Genomic DNA, 14,036 nt, shown 5'->3' with positions numbered 1-14,036 from the left:
AGTGAGTTCGAGGCCAGCCTGGCCTACAAGGCGAGTCTAGGACAATAGGACAACCATGCCTACACAGAGAAACCCTATCTCAAAAAACCAAAAAAAAAAAAAAAAAAAAAAAAAAAAAAAAAAAAAAAAGAACCCTCATATGCTAAAGCTCTGCGCTGAAGGGGTGAGGACAGATTGCTCCAAGTGTCTGAGTAGCCACACGTTAAAAGCTTTTATTTAGGTGTGTGTGTGTGCGTGCGTGCGTGTGTGTGTGTGTGTGTGTGTGTGTGTGTGTGTGTGTGTTGTGGGGGGGGTATGTCAGAGGTCACAGGACAACTTTCATGAGTCAGTTCTGTCCATCTACTACGTGGATGAAACCCAAGCCCCCAAGCTCTGTGGCAGGTGCCTTTGCCTGCCGAGCCATCTCGCTGGCCCGCCTGCTAATTTTTAACAAGTGTTTCCACTATGAGTGTACGTTAGTCATAAGTATGATGGGATCCACTTGCAGATTCCCTGTGCCACATCTCACCCTTGCCCACAGAGATGGAAACACACAGACCTCTTTAGAGGCCAGCATCCCAGATGACCTGGCCTGAGGACTGGGTTCCAGCTGGCATCTGGTTTGAGATACCCTGTAGCCTGAGGAGTCTCAATCCTCTACTCAAGTCAGCAACCTTGGACGACTCCCACTCTGGACCTCAGCCCTTTCAACTGTGTGTCACAACCTCAAAGAGGCTTAGGTGGCTTTTCCTGTGTGTATCTGTGTGTGTGTGCGGGGGGGGGGGGGGCGGCGTTGTTTGAAAAATTAGGCAATGACAGAATGTGCTAAACAGTAAAATACAGAGCCAACAATAATTAAAAAGCAAATGCACAATGAATCCTGGGAGTTTCAGGTGACGCTTACCCATGTTCCTTCCATATGACCACCTCATGGCAGCCTTGACTCTCAGTATGCCAGACTTTGCCGTGTGACCCGACATACTACCACTAAATGCTGTCTGCGACACCTTGGCTCAGAACCAGGACCACTGTGGGCTCTAAACCAGTGTTTCATCGAGAATGTAAAGCTTTCTCTCTTCTGGAAACACAATGGTTTGATTACAGAAGACAAAGTCTCTTAATATTTTCCTACCATCGTTCCTCAGCATGTAAGTATCAAGTGAGTATATATATTTGGGTGGTATTGTGTAAGAATGTTTGATTTTTTTTAAATTGCAATTTGAGCTGCTGGCTGGAATTTCCTACAACTTGTTAAATGAATTTTGGCTCAGGAGTAGGAGAGAATTTCCAGTCGCTTCTGAAATGGTCCTGAACACCCTTCTGCCATTTTGTACCATGTATTTATGTGACACAGTGCTCAACACTGACGACTATAAAATCAAAATATTAATCAATTTAGAGAAACACATGCTCTTCCCTCTGCAGTACCAAATACACACCAAAGCTTAATTTCTTATGCGCATCCATTTCACAAGCATGCAAATTTACTTTTATCTTTAACAAATAGTAAAAGTGCATGTATATTAAAGAACTGTTTCAAAATAAATTTCTTGGGGGTTGGAGATGTGGCTTGCTGACTAAGAGCACGCACTATTCTCGCAGAGGATCCGATTTGATTCTCAGTGCTCATGGCAGGCTATTCACAACCGCCTGTCTGTACCCCAAGCTCTGGCCTGCAGGGGAGTGGAAGGCACCTGCTCTGTAATATACACACACTTAAAAATAATACATAAATCTTAAAAGTCTTTAAGATTTATTATCAGTAAATATCTGGTTTGTAGATCTAGTTTGTATATGAAGTTGAAAAGGAGCCAGGAGTAGAAACAGTTTAAGAATCTCTGACCGAGGAGGCCTGGTGGCACTCAGAGGAAGGATAGCAGGCTACCAAGAAGAGACTTGATACCCTATGAGCATATACAGGGGGAGGTAATCCCCCTCAGTCACAGTCATAGGGGAGGGGAGTAAGGGGAAAATGGGAGGGAGGAAGGAATGGGAGGATACAAGGGAGGGGATAACAATTGAGATGTAATATGAATAAATCAATAAGATATTTTTTAAAAAAAGAATCTCTGACCTAGACAAGAGACAAAGGTTGTCACTCAGTCACTCGTGGCCAAGGCCGCCAAACAAAGCCGCTTGTGCTATATTCCAGTTCCTCTGGCTGCATCCCCATGTGTGAGACAGAAATGTCCACTGGGAAGAAAAGGCCGACTAAAACTTGGGACACCACACACTGGCTAATGAAATGACAAGGTCTCCAGAGACGCCCGTGGCTCTAACTCTTTCTCCAGCCATTCATTTCTTGGCAACTGTCGGCAAAGGTGAGCTACTGGGAAGGCGGTCCAGGTGGGCAGCAGCTATCATCAAAATGTCACCATCTATGCACCTGATGGCTTCGGCTGCTACTTTCCTGAGGCCTGGGACGTGAGCCAGCGGCTGCCTGACTCTGTACAAAGGATGGGCAGCCCTCAGGGATGAGACAGCAGAAGGAAAAGAATACGTGGGGCTACAAGAAAATACTTCCCCCGATGCAACTGTTCTGTTTTGTTTTAAAAATAAATAGGGCAACTCCATATTCTCCATGACTTCTCCTCTTTTGAACCTGGAGCCATGTTCCAGAGACGGCAGATGGCAGCGACTGGACTTTTGCATATTTTAAGGGCCAACTATAGTAATTCATGCTAGAATGAGAAAGACTGCTTTCTATTCTTTCTAAAATTTGCCGATACTTAGTCCACTAACAATGCTTGTGAGGTAAGTGCCCGCATTTAAAGGCCCACTTACTTCCTTCACTGTGCCTCCTTGCCCGAACCCACTAAAAACAGAGAGATAATCAAAATCTGCCCTACTTAACGTACAGATATCAACTCCTGGACTTATGAAATACACAAACCACACAATCTAATGCTTTATTTTCAATTTGCTTAGTAATCTATGATCAATTATGTCTGGTGTTTTATTATTAATGGGCAGTATCAAAATAAAATCCATTCGTTTCTATTATTGTCTTGGCAAGCACCCTGTAGCTTCATTTAAGAAGCAGGTCCAGAGGGCGAGCATTGAGCTGGCTGGATTCTGAGAGGTGTTTAAGGACATGCCAACCCGGCACCAGCCTTGGTAGCTGGAGCTGGTAGTGGTCTTTATCCAGTTTGCATTGAGATTTCCTATTAAGACCTTATTTGAAGACAGGGAGACATGTGAGCCAGACCAAGTGCTGAAATAAGCCTACACAGCTTCTTTATAAATTGCAGCTCAGTTTGGCCACCACGAGCTGATTTCATTTACACTGTAGATGTGTCTTGGATGTCACTTTATACAAAGAGTGATTGACAATTCATTACATCTAGAGCAGCAACAGCCTAAAAATTTTCAACTTGAGCTTTATGACAATTCGGTCAATAAAAAGAAGAATTAATATTGGGTCTAAATCAATTCTGATGATCTGTCTAATAACCAAATAGAGAGTCTCTATTTGGTTAACGCTCACATAGCAATTACTGTGTCAGGTGCTATTCTCTCTGCTTTACAGGCATTCGCTCATAATCCTCATCTCACTCTATGCGGAAGGCAATGACTATCCTCCCCTGCATCTGATGACAGAGAAAACAGGGTCACGGGGAGGGTAAGTACCCTGCCAAAGCTACAAGGTGGGAGGTTCCCTTACATCCTGTTCTCCAATTTATCTCCATCCCTACCAATATTTAAGCTTGGTAGGCAGTTCTTTTCTCATATGATGGAGTCCATATACACAAAGCAAACTGGGGGGCTCTGAACCCTGAGTCCCTTCTTGCTCCTGAAAGGGGCCCAGAGCCAGCCTCCTTTGCTTGTCAGGGCTCTGGCCATGGAGGAAGATTCAGAGTGAGGGGAAAGAGGCAAGTAGTCATCCATCTGCCCCTGGTCCCTGAGTGGGTGCAGCTTGGCGCACTCCTCTCCAAGACAAATCACACAGGACTCTAGGAGGCAAGGATGCTCCTCCAACTCCAGGGAGCACAAGTCACTTTGAGGAAGTCAAGCTGTTACTGAAATCATTGCAGCTCCAATGTAAACAGCCTTGCTGGCCTTTAGTAAGATTTTCTCCATCACAGATCTGGGGATGAGCTATTCATAAGGTCACAGGTTCTGTCTATCAACCTAGATCTCCTCTGAGATTACACCTCACTCACTGGATGTTTCATTCAGTGCTGGCCAGATCCCTAGCAGTGGTTACGGCTCCACCAGGTTGGAGCCCCTGAGGCCCCCTATAAAAAGGCAACACAGTCTCATCTTCCAAATGATGTGGCAGAATCAATCACTTGGCAGGTTAAACATCTTAGTTTGAAGAAGAGGCACATCATCCTTTCCTGTGGTCCACCTTCTCTCATGGACAGGAGAACCAGCTCTTGTCATCCTGCCTACTGTAGATTTAGGAAGTCACTGAAGGCTTGGAACCAAGACACTGCATAAACCTAGACTCTGACCCTGACATCCCACCTCCGGGATACCTGTCTGCTTTCTTTTCTTTTCTTTTCTTTTTTTTCCTCCTGTCTGCTTTCTTAAGCTCAGATTTGCAGGCTCTCTCGGGTCATGTTTGTGCTTGGCAGTGCTCCAGCCTCTCGGTACAAACCACAGGACTTCCCAGCATTGTAAAATAGGCTAGTGTCTGCTCTCTTTCTGTACTTAAAATTACAGAGTTATGACAAAGTAGGGTGACGCAACATTCCAAATGCCAAGTTGCTTTTTGAAGAGAGTTGAAAAGCCATGACTAAAATTGTTAGGTCATTAGGGAAAGCCTAAAACTAATATGAATCCTTTAAAAGAACAAAACAAGATATGTCCCCATTCTGAGACAACACACTGTCGTGTAAGCTGTATTTACTGTGCAGGATCAGCCACCAGAGTCTTACACAGGTGATGGGCTTACGGTAACTCTTGTCTATTCTTGTAACCAAATCTTTTGGGATGAGTGGGAATGCTGGCCACCAGGGACACTGCTCATCAGCTCTCTTTCTCTCTTGACCTCTTTTCCAGAACACAGGGACATTACCAGACCAGTCACTATGGATTAGTCACACACAAATGGCTTAGAAATCACAAAGATGACTTGGTGGATCCTCTACGAGAGCAATCAGGTCTGGGACCCTGGAGGCACCTGCACTGCCAAACATCTGCTTGATACTTGAATTGGACTATATTCTTACACCATGCTCTGTTAACAACAAAGATTAATCAAGTAGGGAGCCCCAGAGTGCTGCCAGCCTCTTCTGTATATCTGCCCAATATTGGGGAGAGGGGGTGCATATCAAAGCCTAACCTGAAACCAGGGGCTGCACCATAATTTCTGCTGAAAGGCCTTGACTCTGGTTGATTTGTGTGTGTGTTTTAGGAGAAAAGAGAAAGCATGTCAAAGGTCCCCAGGTGGCCCCTAGAATACGAACCTGGAGAAAGTAAGCATGGAGCTACATCAGGCCAACTCTAAGCACAGCGTAGTTAAGTGCATTTTCTTTTTTTAAGGTTTATTACATTTATTTATTTACTTTGTTGGGGTGTGGGTGTACACGCACATCTGCAGATGTGCTTAAAAGTCAGAGAACAGCTGGCAGGAAGAGTCTGTTCTCTCCTCCCACATGTGGATCTTGGGGCTCAAACTCAAGCCGTTGGGCCTGACAGAAAGTGTTTTTACCCACTGAGCCATCTCACCAGCCCTAAGTTGCATTTTCTACTAATTATGTGCTCTACATATTTCCCAACAATTGATGAACTGGATACTTAAACTATTCCACGTGCAAGGCATAAATTGATGACCTTCATCTTGGAACTGAGGTTTTATACATTCACCCATGGCTTCTAATCACCCTTATCCACCAAATCTTCAGGTGGTTCCTCTTAAATATGTCCTTTAACTGTGGTTTTTTTTTCCCCCATTATATTTGATGTCCTATGCCTTAATGTTATGCATTAATAGGCAATGTACTTCAGGGGATGACACCCTCTTGAGATATCTGATCTCAGAAGGACAACGGTAATGACACATAAGCAAGGCAGGAAGGAGGACAACGGTAACTACACATAAGCAAGGCAAGACGGTGACCCGCAGAGAAGACACCTCCAGAGACACGGTGCACACTGAGGGCGGGCTTGTGAGATTTGAACTATGCAATGCCAGTCCCTGGAACAGAAGATGACCACACGAGGTCACCATAAATAAATGGGTGCTGCAAGTCCTTAGCAGAAGGAAAAGCATGGTGAGTGACCCAGCCTCCCCCTCCTTCACTCACCTGCTGGGCACAGACAAAGAAATCAAAGTCCTCACACTGCCCAGCTCAGCAAGCTAGTCCCTCCTCTGGAAGGGAGTTGGGAGGTAGAGAAGAAAGAGCCTTTTCTGGAATTAACAAAAATCGGTGACCTCAAAATTCAAAGAGGAAAATTAAAGCTCCTGGGACAACATGATTAGGAATGTTAGCACATCCTATCCAACGGACTCTTTCCTCGGATGGTCTCTGGCTCAGGTGGAAGGTCTTTCTTGGAAGAGAAGTGTTGGTCCCCATGATGGGAGAAAAAAAGCCAGCATCCAGCTGATGGTAGCAGAATGGCCGAGGCCTGCAGTCCCTTCTCACACAAATGAAACAGGAAGTGACTAGGTTCCGCAAGGCATAGGGGTTCCAGAGTTTGCTGAAGAGGTGCTGGGGTTCTTATACCACACAAGCCCTACTCAGTGCCCTGCCTGTTTCCTTTCCACACCGATGTCCACACCAGAGCCTGCCCTCAGAGCCAGAGGGACTAGAACAGACACTGGCCAGCGCCAGGGATGAGAGCAGACTGTTCGAATTCTCCCCTGCTTCACCAGTGGCTGGTGGGTAGGAAAATAACTTGGGGACTCTCTGAGAAAGTCCTGATGTCTTCTTCAAGGCCCCTTTTTCCTCCTTAGAAAATGCCGAGGGGTGCTGCTGGTCACGTTTTAAGCTAGCTATTACTCCATTTCTGTGTAAGACGCATAAAAAGGGGGGATCGATTTGGTTACCTCACGGGTAGGGGGCATCTAGTACAATTCTTGGCGCACAGGCTTGGAACAGATTTAGTAAGACAACAGACTAATGCTACTGGCGCTGTTTTTCACTCATGGAAACCACGGTGGAAGCGACACCTAGAGGGGAGTGGAGGGGAGGCTACCGAAGCGCTATTCATCAGTGTCAAGGGACAGTAATCTGGAGGGAAGTCCTCTGGGCAGTGCAAGGTGGACCAGCTCTGGGGGAAAAAAAAACGCAGACCTTGTTGGGGACCCAACTCCCAGGGAACACTGAGCGGACCAAAGCATAGTATAGATGCTCGCCAAATGCAGGGCATCGCGAGCTCTACCGACTGTTGGCACTTCCTTCCCTTCCAAGAGTTTCAGGCATGAAGTCCTCAGGTGGCAAGCATGGGGGGGAGCCAAATGGGATTTGGCTTTGTCAGCTGCAGAGAGTGCTCAGAGCCTCCTGCTGCAGTGGAACCCAAACTCTAGGTGACAAGCGCGCCCCAAGAGCAGCTCTCTGCCTGTTTTCTCCGGGTCCCCTCTGAACTTGCAAATGGTCTCTCTTCAGTTAGGCAGAGCCCCCCCCCCCCCCCCCCGCGCGTTCCCAGCTCACAACCACTCTTAGCACCAAGGCCCCAACCTGAATGTCCCCAGGGCAAATTGCTCCCTAGATACTCCCCAGCGGGTTACAGGAGCCGCTTACTGAAAGCAACTGTAGCCTCGCAGGATAAAAGCCACAAGGTTCCTAGGCAGGGTTCTACCCTGATGCTCTCTCCTAGAGCTCCCTACACCGAGGACCATGAGGGCCAGGAGAGGCGCAGCTTATCTTTTGGCTGCGACAAGGGGACGCAAGTTTCTCCGCAAAGCGGAGGGGAAGAAGGTGCAGAGGATGCCAGCCTTGCACTCTAGATCCCAGCCAAGGGCACAGGTCCCAGGCAGGGTCTCGCTCGCGGAGATTAGACAGAGGCCATTCGGGGTTCAGAACCCAAGAGCGGCGCGGATAGAGAGCTTCGGGCTCAGCCGGAGCGGTTCTGCGTGGCGCCCCGCGCGCCTGTAAGGCTCACTCTGTTCTCCATCGCTGATCCCTGGGTGTCAAGCCCATGGTATCCCAGCTTTAGCCTCCAGTCCCACAACATCCAGGGTGGCCCTGCCGAGCCCCGGCCCTGAGGTCCCGTGCCCGCGGCCAGGCGCGCAAACTTGGCTCTCCAGGCGTAGGCAGTGAGGACCAGCGAACGCCCGCACCGGGCCCTGCAGCGAGCTGCGGAGCTGCGGGCGTCGGGATACCAGCCGGGAACAGCGGGACGGGCTGGCGGTGGTGGCACGACTCGGATACCCGCATCTGCTCTGGAGCTGAGACCCGCTTACCTACGGCGGCCGGGGCCGAGGGGAAGACCAGGTGGCCGGACTCGGGTGGAAGGGAGGGAGCGCCCCGTGGCGGTGACAGCGGTGGCGACCCGGACCCCGCGTCCTCCGCTGGGTCCTCTCCGGCTGTCGGCAGGTCCCCCGCGTGCTAGAAAGAGTCTACGCTCCAGCTCTCTGAGCTTCCGCCGCCCTCCGCTGTGCCACCGCTGCCGCGGCTGCCCTATTTCTGCCGCCGGGACCGGAGCCCGTGACGTCACCCTCCGGGCCCCGCCTGCCCAATCGCCGCCACCTGTGCTCGCCGCCCGCCTGCCTGCGGGTCAGACCGGCGGCAGGTGTAGAGCAGCCGGGTGCGCAAGAGGGGAGCAAGGATTCCCTGCGCCGTGCACCGCCCGGGCAGGGTAGTTTTCTTTCCCCTGGCTTCCAGGAAGCTCAGCAGGTGAAGATCCCCTGTCTCCGTTTTCCTATTCACCCCTCCTCTCCCTTAAGCTCTTTTTCCGGCCAGCACCCCCCCCCCCAAGGTTGTGCTTTGCTCAAAGCGCAGGATTGTTCTCAATCAGCGGCCATTTCTCGTGAAGCCTTAGCGGGTCGGTACACTGCACCAAGAGAGATGTCCCTGGAGCAAAATTCTGGGGACACCCCTCCCTGCGTTTAGAACCAACTACCTGTGAAAGAGCAAAGTTTTCGTTACTTCCAACTATAGCCGCTTACAAGATTCCCAGGTGACATTTGCCAAGCCTGACCCAGCTGTGCTGGAAACATGTCTTGTTCCTAAAACAAGACGTTTCCCCTTTCTTGAGCTCAAGACGGCAGCTTCCTGGCTTTTCAACCTCCACATCTTTTTCTATGTGCTCAGATAAGTTGCAAACACCTTTGTCACTATTGCTTTAACTCACACCTGAGAAAGACGCAGGGCCTGGGAGCTAGGGCAGGGGTGGCCCGGGCCTCTCCATGTCCTACCCTGTGCTGTGTGGATGCTCTGTGGTTTTCTGTCCTGCCAGTGACTTTGGGATCTCTTCCTGATTTGCAGAAAGGACAACGGGACTTTTCTGAAGAAAACGCTAGTTAAATCTAAAGAGAAGAGGGGAAATGCTAAAGGGCTGGTAGGGTCTGTCCTTCCACTGAGGCCCTTGAGTACAAGCCACTGGGTCGGTTGCAAGAGACGCTGCAGTGAGTGGGCCAACACAGACTTTTGCTCAGGATTTGAAAGGTCTAGGGCCTAGCCTGCCTTCAGCCACTGTCCAATGAGTGGTGCAACACAGACCCAGTTGTAACTGTTTCCCAACTACAAAAAAAAAAAAAAAAAAAAAGAGGTGATTTCTAGGTCTCAGTCAGCTGTGGCTTCCCCTGTGGGTGCCAAGATTTGCACTCAGGTATAAAAAGGCAGCTTGATTCTCTGTGCCCTGGGGCTGTGGCCAGCACATGCCCCCTGCTATTTGACCATGATTTTCTGAAAATGCCATCCATGAGTGAATCCATGAGGCTGCCTGGAGGCTGGATTCTCCAAGTTAATCCGGAATCCAAGAGGTTCGGCAATGTCCATGCTGGGAAAGGAAAAGAAGTGGTCCTAGCAGGTCCTAGCAGGGGTCATGGAAGTGATGTTGTGCCCTACCCTGAACTTGCATCCTCAGTTTACAGACAAGGATAAGCACACAGTTCTCCAAGTTGAGGAGAGGAGAAAGTCAGATCCGTCTTTTCTCAGCACCAAGTCTCCGAGGCAGCCCAGCAGCCATGTTACAGTATTCCAGGCAGGTGTGTGGTGTTTTGTTTCTGTGTTTCAATAACGAGAGGCCTGCAGACTGACCAAGACCAGAAAAAAGTGATGTGTAATGTTCTGAACACCATAGGGCTTCTTCATGCTTCCCAAGGAAGGAGAAGGAGAACAAAACTGCTGTAAGCCAGATGTGCAGATTAGTCCCTAAGAGCTGGCGCGGACCTCCACAGTGAGCCATTGTGACCACTGGGCGGAAAAACCAGAGTGAGATGATGAGGCACCTTGGAATAAAGGAAGGTGAAGTGTGAAGGTGGAAGGAAACCAAGCCTCTGGGAGGCAGCATCAGATGCCACACTTTGGCACCTCCTCCAGTTGCTCTGTGCTTTCATCTTCCAGTGTAAGTGTTGGTTTAATAGCACACCCCAGGGTGGGAACCAGGCTAGATTTCCCACGGGGACTTTCAGGATTTGCTTGCATCCTTGTTTCAGAACTTGCAAGCACACTGCTTCTCCTTAGCTAGCTAGGATTCTTGGGGAAGTTTTGTTTGTTTGTTTGTTTGTTTAAGGTAAATTTTTGAATTCCATAAATTCGGTAGGTTTGGTGTGGAAGGGCTCTGAGCATAAATTGCTTTCCTGCACTAGCCCTCCATCAGCCTTAGTGGTTGGTGACATAAGTGTTTCAGCTAGACAGATTCAGAAACACAAAAGGAAGTGATGAATATGCTTCTAGGCCTCACGGTCAAGAAGTTTAAATGCCCCTTGTTTTGTTACGGTTTGAGACAGGTTCTCACCGTGTAGCCCAGGCTAACAGTGACTTTTTTTTTTCTTTTTTACTTTACCAGGTCTTTTTTTTTTTTTTAAGATATAGTTTTAATTATGCATATGTGGCCAGTTGTTGGGGGATGTGCACATGTGTGTGCAGATGCCCAAGGAGGCCAAAAGAGGGCATCAGGTCCCCCTAGGAGCTGGAGTTACAGGTGGTCGTGAGCCAGCCACCAGGCATGGTTGCTTGGAACCAAACTCCACAGGAGCCATTCTGGTTCTTAAGCACTGCGCCATCTCTGCAGCTGAGACTTTTACCGTCTTGAAGTCTCTTTCCTACTTCTCCTTCCCAAAGCCGTAAGCCTATGATGAGACACTGAACAGTGGCCATCGCCTTTAGTTTCTTTCAGACTTCCCAGGAGACCAGGGCAAACTGTCCCCACCAGTGGCTATGAGGAAGGTTAGACAGACTGGGAAGCCATATGACAAGGTGGGAAAACAGAAGCAACCCCCTTCCTTGACTTGCATTCTGTAGCCTATGCCCCTCCCATGTCCTTTTCCTTCTGTGCCCCTCTGGGACTTGGTGGCCCAAATATGCTGCATCCTTTTAAGAGCTTTGTCCTCTCTCATGTCAAAGCTCAGGTGGGTGGAGGGGAAGACAGACACAGGAAATGAACTTCCTTTTCATTTTTAAATTTTATGTGCATGGGTGTTTTGTCTGCATGTGTGTCTGTGCCCATGGAGGCCTGAAGGGGGCATTTGGATGACAGTGAGCCACCATGTGGGTGCTAGGATAATTCCAGGACCTCTGGAATAGTCAGTGTTCTTAACTACTGAGCCATCTGTCCAGCCCTGGAAAGAAAGTTTTAAGACCATTTTCCATCCAAAATGTCCATGCCTTCGCCACAGTTGTTAGGTCTCCAACTCAGGACAACCAGTTAACCGGGGGTGCCAATTTAGCTTATCAAAGCGGATGCTGGCTGGCAGGTTCTCAGCAAGTACCTGTTCCAGAGTCATCCTGTCTGCCATATCCCACCCCCTACCCTCAATCTCTGTAGTGCCTGAGCTTCACCTCCCTTTCCCAGCTTCTCTTCCCTATATAACCCAGCCATCTTGGCTATGTGGCCTTTTGACACTTGGTTCCTCTCTCTTCCTTTCTCACTCCCTCATTCCCCTCATGACCTGGTTTGCTCTGGACCATTCTAGATGCCTCTGGCTGTTCTCTCCCTCCTATCTACACTAACCCTTCCCCTCTGCCACACCTGGGAGCAGCCATGTCCTCATGGTTTTCATGCCCTAGCCTTTACAGAAGTTGGTATCACTTTGATTTGAAAAAAACAAACAACAACAACAAAAAAAAAAATCCCTGATAGCAAAGTTCCCCAAGGCCAGTGTTAAACTCTACTTTTCCTAAACACAGATTCATGGGACCATGCAGCGATTCGGGGGTGTGAGCAGTAAACTAAATCTAAACAAAAAATTACACCCACAAATGAGTGTGTGTGTGTGTGTGTGTGTGTGTGTGTGTGCACGCCTGTGTGAGGTATGTGTGCATATGCATGTGTGTGTGGTATGTGTGTGCTTGTGCCTACGCATGTGTGTGCCTGTGTATGCGTATGGTATGTATATGTGTGCGGTATATGGGGTGTGTGTGTGTGTGTGTGTGTGTGTGTGTGTGTGCGCACATGCATGTGTGTGCCTGTGCATGTGTATGGTATGTGTATGGGTGTGGTGTGTGGTATGTATGTGGTATATGCAGTGTGTGTGTGTGTGTGTGTGTGTGTGTGTGTGTGTGTTGTGCACAGGTTCACTGTTGAGTGTCTTCCTTGTCCCTTCCACTGTAGTTTTTGCAACGGGATCTCACAGAACCTGGACCTTGTATTTCCAAATATACTGAATAAACAGCAAATCCCAAGGACCCACCTACCTCTGCTCCCAGCGCTGGGATGACAGGGTCATGTTTCCATGCTTTGCTTTTCTGTGGGTGCTGGGGGTTAGAACTCCGGTCCTCATGCTTGTACAGGAGACGTCTGGCCCACTGAGCCACCTCTCCCACCCCAGACAGTTGTGTTAAGCTTTGATTTATGGAAAAGAGCAGCATAAAGGTAAGTATGGGTCTCGGTCAGGGGGCATCTGTGACCGGAGGAAGTTGAAGGCCGAGGAAGAAGGGCAGAGGTGGAATTTCCGTTCTGAAGTTAGGATGAATGAGAAGATGCAATGATGGGAAGGGCATTGTGGGTACTAAAAGATGGAAGGAGGTGAACAATAAAGCCCTTCTCCACGGCTGCTCCCGAGACAAAAGCCCCATCGACTCCCAGGGGCTATATTGATGGCACAAGGAACCCAAGGAAGGCTCTAGTGATAGGAGGAAATTGAGCTTATTACTCTTAGGATTCAAGGCACTTCATATTTTAAAATCAGAATGAATAGATCAGGCTTCCGTGCAACTGAGTACCACAGCCTGCTGAGGTCAGAGGAGAGGGAGGGCAGAAGAGCCTAGGAGGAAAGCAAAGGACAGGGGGCTAACCGCCTTTCTAAAAATGAAAATACGAACTCAAATATTTGTCACTAATATCGTTCTCCTCAATAAAGCGTTAGCACCTACTAGTTGCCCTTTGTCCCTTTTTGGAGGCCAATGGAGAAGGTGTTGCCTTGGCGGGGGCTTAGAGCAGAAAGCTGAGCAGCATGGGAAGGGTGTGAGCGCCTCCAGCAGCAGCCCATTCAGACAGAAAGATGGGAAATGCACTTGGTATCAGCTGGACCACAGTGGCTCAGCCACAGACCCTGCTGGAAAGGGGAAAGGTAGAGATGTTAGCAGGGCCTGAGGATGAGACAGACTTGAGTTCTAATTGCAGGTGTCACAGGAGGCAGGGAAGCTTTTGAACAAGAAAATGGCATAATTTATGGTATAACTTTAAAAAGCCATTCCAGCTGTGGTATAGACGAGGAAAGAGCAAATGGTAGCAGATAAGCAGAAAAAGGATAGATACTGAGCTGTTGAGAGAAAGTGCTGTCTAGCACACCATTACATTATGGCCATCACATTAGCATGTAATAATTAAAATAATTATACATCATAATTATGCATGGACTCCAGCCCTGAACCTAGAACACCAAACCAACGCCTAACCCTAATTCCAACCTTAATCCTAAACCAAGTCTAACCTTAGTCTTACACTAACTTTAACTCTAAATACTAACCCCAACTCTAACCACAAAACCCATCCTCACTCAC

The 14,036-nt window shown here is 48.6% G+C and overlaps 1 protein-coding gene across 1 annotated transcript in view; it reads right to left on the bottom strand.

Annotated features, from left to right (window-relative positions):
• The window catches only part of Fstl4 (follistatin like 4), a 409,490-nt gene extending 400,859 nt beyond the window's left edge, over positions 1-8,631 (bottom strand). The window contains exon 1 of the mRNA XM_051167894.1: positions 8,333-8,631. The gene's annotated coding sequence lies outside the window, so the exon portion shown is untranslated. The remainder of the gene's footprint in view (positions 1-8,332) is intronic.
• Between the last annotated feature and the right edge of the window lie 5,405 nt (positions 8,632-14,036).

The sequence above is a fragment of the Acomys russatus genome, chromosome 25 (genome assembly GCF_903995435.1).
Source record: "Acomys russatus chromosome 25, mAcoRus1.1, whole genome shotgun sequence".
Classification (NCBI taxonomy): Eukaryota; Metazoa; Chordata; class Mammalia; order Rodentia; family Muridae; genus Acomys; species Acomys russatus.
This window is presented reverse-complemented; position numbering and strand designations above follow the sequence as displayed.